This window comes from Austrofundulus limnaeus, unplaced genomic scaffold (assembly GCF_001266775.1).
Source record: "Austrofundulus limnaeus strain Quisiro unplaced genomic scaffold, Austrofundulus_limnaeus-1.0 Scaffold214, whole genome shotgun sequence".
In the NCBI taxonomy this organism is placed as follows: Eukaryota; Metazoa; Chordata; class Actinopteri; order Cyprinodontiformes; family Rivulidae; genus Austrofundulus; species Austrofundulus limnaeus.
The window spans coordinates 302,416-309,859 of NW_013952616.1; the positions used below are offsets into that span (position 1 = coordinate 302,416).

Consider the following 7,444-nt stretch of genomic DNA (forward strand, 5'->3'; position numbering starts at 1 on the left):
CAATGTTTCCCTAACTTTTATCAGGATTATCGGGCAACACCCCTTGAAACTAGGGCTGTGTATTGGCAAGAATTTGGCGATACGATACATATCATGACAGAGGGGTCACGATACGATATATCCCGATATATTTCGATACTKTAAACAAGGCGATATATTGCGATATTTTCGGTCCAAAAATTCTATTAAATAAAAACCTCTTACTGGAAAAAAAATGAAACGAAAAACCAAAATTCATTGTCTCAGAAAATTCTAATCACAATCTAAGATCAGTAAACAGATGATATGAAGCTGCTGCACAGAGTTTCTGGGATCAGCTGACCTACATCCAGAACATGATTTGTATAACTATGGGTCGAACAGCAGGGCAGTTCCCGAAGAAAACCAGTTAAGAAATTGAGAAGCTAAACGAGTTCAACTGTTTTTGAAGCGAACACAGCAGGATAAAGTACATGGACTTTGATGCGATCATCAGCCGGACATTGAGGCAACAGACAGTTTTATGTCACGGGGGGAGTGCCGAGCTCGCTCGAGGTGATAGACGCATGCGCTATATGCGTAACTTGAAAGCTGACTACAGTTGGAAAAAAGAGCGCATGAGACACTTAATTTGTCTTAAAATACAGACATTCTGACAAATAAGTAACTGTTGGTAACCTTACCTCAGCTTAGAAGGCAGAGGGTGTCGGTCTTTTCTGCTCAGATTCAGCTATCGGAGCATGAAGCTAATGTTTTCTTACAATGCTAATGCTCTCTTACTCTCTGACGCTCAAGAGGTAGAGGAGCCAAATGGCTGGCTCACTGCTGCCAACTAGTGGTCAGAGGCTGAACTACAACATAAAAATGAACGGCTGGCAGGAAAGTTGACATTTTAACCTTAATAAAAAAATTGATACAGGGCTTTAGAATATCGATACAGTATCGGGAAATGAAATATCGCAATATTTCAGTGTATCGATATTTTCTTACACCCCTACTTGAAACCCACTCACTCCTGGATGTCTGGCCTTTGCATCGTTGGTTTTGAGTAACCGTGACCCCCCAGAGGAATTTCATTGAATAGTCCTGGTCTAAWGAGACCCATGAGAAAGCAGACAGGAGAACTGCCAGTCAGTTGAGTTTGTGGCAAAAACATTTTTTTAATGTAAAAATCTTATCTTGTATAGACCCAGGATTTCATCTCAACATGTCCCAAAAAATATATGTCTTGCTATAACCCTAATTTGTATATGCCCTGGCCCCCACCACCCTGGGCACCAATAGTTACATTACACTGACATTTACAATGAAATATCACCCTCTTAGCAGCTTTATACCCTCGCTTATTTTTTTTCTCTCTCCGTAAGCCGGAGCTATTGATCTAAATATCCCATTCATTCTGCTTTGCACCAAATGCTGCCGACCCGCACGCAACAGATCCCTAACAACCAGAGATAAATGAATATCCATTACGGAGCTTAAGCCGGGGCCCCCTTTTCAGGGGCCAAATTAGATTCTAATAGATGTCCTTGGTAGTATAATCACTTTGACCCGCTAACAGTCTCTTATTTAGTGGCCGGCTGGTGGGACAGGAAGGGGCTTTCAGACAGTGGAGATTTGAGGTAGAATAAGCACGATTTGGATCAATCAGCAACACTGTGTGCATGCGAGTGAGAGCGAAAGAGAACACACATGTGACCTTCAAAGTGGAGGAGGGAAACAATGATGCATTATTAGGACCCTCGTGGATTATTGATACCACAGTAGCAGGTGGCGCCCGCCTGTAAGAAGGCTGGTTCAAACGTATTGTTTTACACCTCTAGTCGTGTGAAAGATAACTCTTCCACAAACAATAATCACATAAYGCTGGAATCTGTGAAAGATCAAGACGCAGCCGGGGAGGTTAGCTCAGCTTATATTAACATGACAAACTGAAGCAGATGGAATTGCTTGTCACTGTCTCAGCAAACAATAATATAAAGAAAAAAACACAAGTTTTGTAGCTGGTAGACTTTGTGACATTTTCAGCAGACTGATTATACATGCTTGCAATGTGGCTCTAACTGAAACAAGCAATCATGATTTAAAAGGAACTGCCTCCCTCTTGTATAATAACTGCTTTTAACAATTTGAAGTTAGTTATGTCTGCTAAAAAAAAAAAACTTCCAGAAAGTAAACTGTCAAGATCTATTTTTTTTTTTTTTTTGTTATTAGGTTTTATTCTTCTTTTACCTATGCCATGGAAGTTTTGTTTTTGGTAGTGTTTACTTCTACAAGACTACTCAGAAAGTTGTGGATGGGATTTTCATGAAATTTTCAGAGCTTGTTGTGGTTGTCACAAAGAGCAACTCATTCAATTTTTTTGGTGATCTGGCAACATCTGGCAGAGCCAATCAGTATCCAGCAAAACTTGGTTCTACCAATCTTAGCGGCACACTGTTGTTTCCCCGGCATAACTGACCATGGAAGGGGGCTTAACGAAATGAGGTTTTGGGGTTTTATGATGYTGATAGTTGTCGATGTTGGGGATAGTATATAGCACTATGTTACTAATCATATGTTGTAACCACTTATCCTGTGGCTACACTTTCTGCTCCATGACTGGAAGTAGCAGTACTTTCGGTGACGGTTTAGCAGGAGGAGGTCCATTTTTGTTAGCAGCAGAATGCCCTCCTTGGATAGGGATAGGTAGGGGAAACATTGCTAGGGTTTTGGCAGAGGTGTGCACTCCCCGAGTGCTCCTATATTCTTTTTGTTTTGTGATGGTTCTGTTCCTTTGTGCTTACATGTGCTATTCCCTCAATACTTTCCCAAAGCCAGTTCCTGGTCCTCTGTCCTGCCCCACATACACCTGTTCCCCATTCCTATTAGTCCCAGCCATCTCCTCATCAACCCCAGCTTATTTAGTCTACCAGTCTTCATTCCATCTTCAGCTGAGCATCGTGTTTGTACTTCATGCCCTGTCTGGTTCTCCAGTACCTAGTCCTTGTAAAGGTTTTTGCAGCCATGTCAGCTTTTGTTTTCATTAGTAAAGTTTTATTTGTATTGGAGCTCTTCTTGTCAGTCTGCATTCTTGGATCTAACCTCCTACAATCATGATATCAGGTTTGGGTGTAAAGTTTAGTACTCAATTTCAAGCAATACCAGACAATACTCRGAGACAGGGTATAAAAGGTAAGTGAGTTTATTTACAGTGGGTTTGTTCCAGAGATTTCCCTGAAAGGTAAGGGGAAGTAGTTASAATGGTTCCACAGGAGAGTTGTTGCAKAAGATAATGTTTAGTTTGTTTTCTTACAGGTTTAGGAGATGGAGGCAGACTCGGAAGGAGAGGCAGGATGAATCCAGGAGGTGAGTATTTCGGTGTGCTCTTGTTTTCCAGGTCTGAGAGTGTGTTCCAAGGTAGGCGGAGAGGCAGAGGCTTTGGCTGAGGTCTTACAGGAGGTTGGAGATCCAKGCACGAGGAGTTGAGTTCAAAGGTAGGTGAGTCCACGACTCTACTTGAAGATTCCTTATAGAAAAACACAGGAGATTAATTTACTAGAAAGTTTCACACTTAGAGATAACTGAGGCCTATGTCTTAAACAGTACCAAGGTTACTGAATAATCCGGCGAGGAATGGATCTCTCCCAGAAGCTTAAATARTCAGCCCAGCTCATCAGCCATCATCCAGGACAGGTGAGTAATTGAAGCTCCGCCCACCAACTCTCAGACTCTGTAGGACAAGGTAAGAGACACACATACACACCAAAACCAAATCCTAACACATGATAGTAATCAGGGCCGTGCACTAAAGGGGCAGGTGCTCAGAGTAAAAAAATGGGCAAGAATGACGGCATTGTATGGTGGAATTTTAAGCAAGAAAAGTAAGGATGGAGATACACAACTGAACCAAATCTAGGGAAAACTACAGTATCCACAAAGCCATACATATGTGTTATTAATTAATTAATTAATTAATTTTCACTCAGCAGGACTCTTTTCATTACAGTGAAGTAGTGAGATGTTTCAAAACTGCACATGTGCAACATATGTCAAATAGTTAGACCACCTGACAGATTTTGATCGTACACACAATCCTCCAAGCAAAAAGTCTGTTTTAGTTATTTGTTTTTATTTAATTATACTTATTTTTATGTCCTGGGGCTCTGAGATGTAAAATAAACTTAAAGCTGACTTTTTGAAAAATATCTGCTCATAAACCTGCGAAATGAATGAAAATCTGTGCAATTTACAGACAACCTGTACAACTTGACATGTATGAACAGCTCATGACACAACAAACTAACAAACTACTATCTGAATGATCAAGGGCTAAATCACCATCTCAGAAGTGATGGGGACACATTTTTCAGAGGTCTACTGAGTGATTTATCAAATTCTCATGTTCAGTCACTTCTCTTTAGTGGCTGAAACACATACAACAACCACAGTCCAGCATCAGGAGACTGACTTTATTTCTTCATACTATTTACTAACTAAATCTAAAGTTTTATCTGAYWAACTCTGGTTGAGTTGACACAATGACCCTCCAACATCTACAGGCAAATGTAAATGATCACACTGAAGATGTTTAACTGTTCAATAAAACACGTTCACTGTAAACAAATTATTACTTAGCACACAAAATGTTAGTGATGTGGTAGCATATTATTAAGCCACATAAATTAATTTAATGGCATGAACAAAGAAAATGACAGCATTTAACACATCAACAGTTTAGTCAAATATGACAACACAAATGTGCAAAATGAATCAAGCTAAAGAAAAACATGACTCCTGCTGCCTATAAGAACAAATAATGCAATACAAGTCAAATATTTGAAAATTATTATTATTGAAACTCTATGATTTGGTTATAATATTTTACAGGTTATGCATAGGGCTCACAAAAACACATCATCATATTAAATTTAGGTTAAAAAACGAGCTGTTTGTGAAACCTAAATTTAGAACCAGTTTGAAGGAAYGGTGTTCTTCAATYCAAGGAAAAATATTATGGAATAATCTGGAGAGTGATGTAAAGATGCCAGATCAATGTATGTTTCAGAGAATGACAAAAGTTGTTCTGTTGAAGAAATATGAAATAGTAGCCTACAGTATAATGTATGTCTGTTGCTTGAGAAGGATTTAATGTTGTTTTTGTAATAAATAATTAAAGTTAATGAACTAAACTAAAAGAAATAATTAACAAATAACCCTAAATGTCTAATTATAAACTACATATTTAACATTCATGCCAGTTTTTTGCTTTTGAACTAAAACAATCAATAATCTCTCTATAAACAATTACAAAATATTATCAGTTCAATTTCCTTTTCTAAATAGAAATAATAAGATAAAAAATATTTTGAAGTGTGAATGAGAGTACTTCTGAAATATCTGTTAAACACCCTGTCCTCACACTTGCCTGGTTTCTCCCTTCAGTAAATTATAATCTGTTCTTCCCTGAGAAGACTCTCATCATGGTCCCTGCAGGATCTGGTCTAAAGTCTCCTCCCTGACTTTGTTCTTTGTACTGTGGCAATAAAGATTTATTTTAAATRTGCGGAAAAACAAACCAGCACAACTTCTGCACAGAGACTAAAGAGGATTGGGTTTATCTCTATTAACTAAGCAAGAGATGTAATATAGGTCGGCTAACAACAATGTTTTGTTAACTAGCTTAACATATTGTCATGTAGCCTCTTAAGTCAACAAGTTAGTTAACATTATCTGCCTCAAACAGTATGACTCAACTTACATGGATTGTTTGGAAAAACTGTGCAAAGTTTCTTTGCCTTGCTGGCTCTAGCTGGCTTCATCTCTGCAGCAGCAGGACRTCTGCTCTGCTCTGATCCGCATGCCGTTAGCTCATGGTGCGTTTAAAGACAGCTGGAGGAAAAAAAACATTACCGATTCTTTTTAACAGATTAAACTGTTGTAATGACTGAAAAAAGTGCGGAGGACAGAGGGCAAGGGACGTCTGTTACGCATGATAACTGAACAGTTAGGTAAAAAGTGCTTCTCCTCTGCTCAGAGCTCGGTCATTTCCTCCTCCTAGGTGTTAGAGGCGGGCATATGAATAAAAAAAAACTTGACCAAAAGGGCACTTCAAGGCAAAGGGCAAAAGGGGCAGGTGCTCAAGCCCACCCCCGCACGTGCCTGATAGTTATGAATAGGTGTACATTTACAACTAACTTTTGGAGTAAACTCCCTTTAACAAGACCACCAAAGCCAACTGATCTGCACAGATATTGAGCTAAAAATTGGTGTGGTGCAGCGGCAATTGCTCTGAGACTGCAAGGGAAGCTCAGCTTCCCCCTAAAATGTAAAAAAATACGTTATCAAATATACATTGTTGTGTGTTCATGTCATTGACTAAATATGCGCTATAACGTGCTCAACTTTTGTTCAGAATCAGCTTCTTATAACTGGTAACGACGCAGCTTTCCTCTCCCTCAGTCCCGCTGCTTCACAGAGCTTTAAACAGTCGGACGCTGAGCTTCCACAGACTTCAACAGTGAAGCAAAAAAATGCAGTGAAACGAGACGAGTCATTGGATAAATGCTGGGCTTTGTCCCGCCCCTGGACGCTCAGCATCTCTGGGGGTCTATGGAGCAGTGGGCGGGTTCGGACGCCCAGATTCTGCATGATGATTGGATGATCTGTCTGAGCCTGAATCCCTTTTTGATTGACAGCGAAATGAGCGTATCAGAGATCTTTTGGTGTAAACATTCAGTGGGAGCAGTTTTTAGTTTCATTTCTGTTCTGAGCTGAACCGGAGAGACTTTCCTAATCCTCTTAGTGGCATTTTCTTTGTTAAAAATGACTAGCAACAAATTGAGTTTTTATTTCTGGTGGGTTTTATTGTATCTGCTTGTGTTTGGAGACAGACTTCTATCACTCTTTCTGACGTCTATCACAGTTTCTGTCCAGCTGAGCTCCTCCACCGTCACAAAGCACTCACAGACGGACACACTTCACATTAGCCTCATGCCACTCCCAGCTAGCGAGTTAGCTAGGTAGCAAGCTGCACGTAATGGCAGAGAGTTTGAATGTTGTGGACCGGATTTTGGAGAAACCATTTGATGCAGTCTTATTTACAAAGAAAAACTTAGAGTGAAGGGCTCGACACACGGGGAGCGACAAACTACATCGATTAACGACTGCCATCGCAGCCAGGGTGAAACCCGACACACGGTATGCGATAGCGATGGCAGCGTTGCGAATTGCGCTCTCAGGTCGCTTGTCTTCATGAAATTTGATTGGTTCTTGACTCTGAGGGGGGGTGTGCATTACAGACGTGTAAACCAGAGCCCTATAGAAAGAGAGTTGCGACACTCCCATTGACTTCCATAGAAAGAATGGAATGCGGAAGTCACGTGGTTCATGGAGCCTCAAATAGTTCCAAACAGAGCGAGAGGCTCCATTGAGCGCAGTTAATTTTCAATGTTTCCGAAGTTTTTTCCACCGGTAAGTTTTGAAT

The 7,444-nt window shown here is 40.2% G+C and overlaps 1 long non-coding RNA gene across 1 annotated transcript; it reads right to left on the bottom strand.

The window, feature by feature from the left end:
* Window positions 1-3,147: 3,147 nt before the first annotated feature.
* Window positions 3,148-3,647, bottom strand: LOC106525140 (uncharacterized). Its single transcript, XR_001311082.1, has 3 exons — window positions 3,568-3,647; window positions 3,275-3,487; window positions 3,148-3,195 (listed from the first exon to the last, which is right to left on the bottom strand). It is a non-coding gene; the product is annotated as an uncharacterized LOC106525140 (long non-coding RNA).
* Window positions 3,648-7,444: the final 3,797 nt, after the last annotated feature.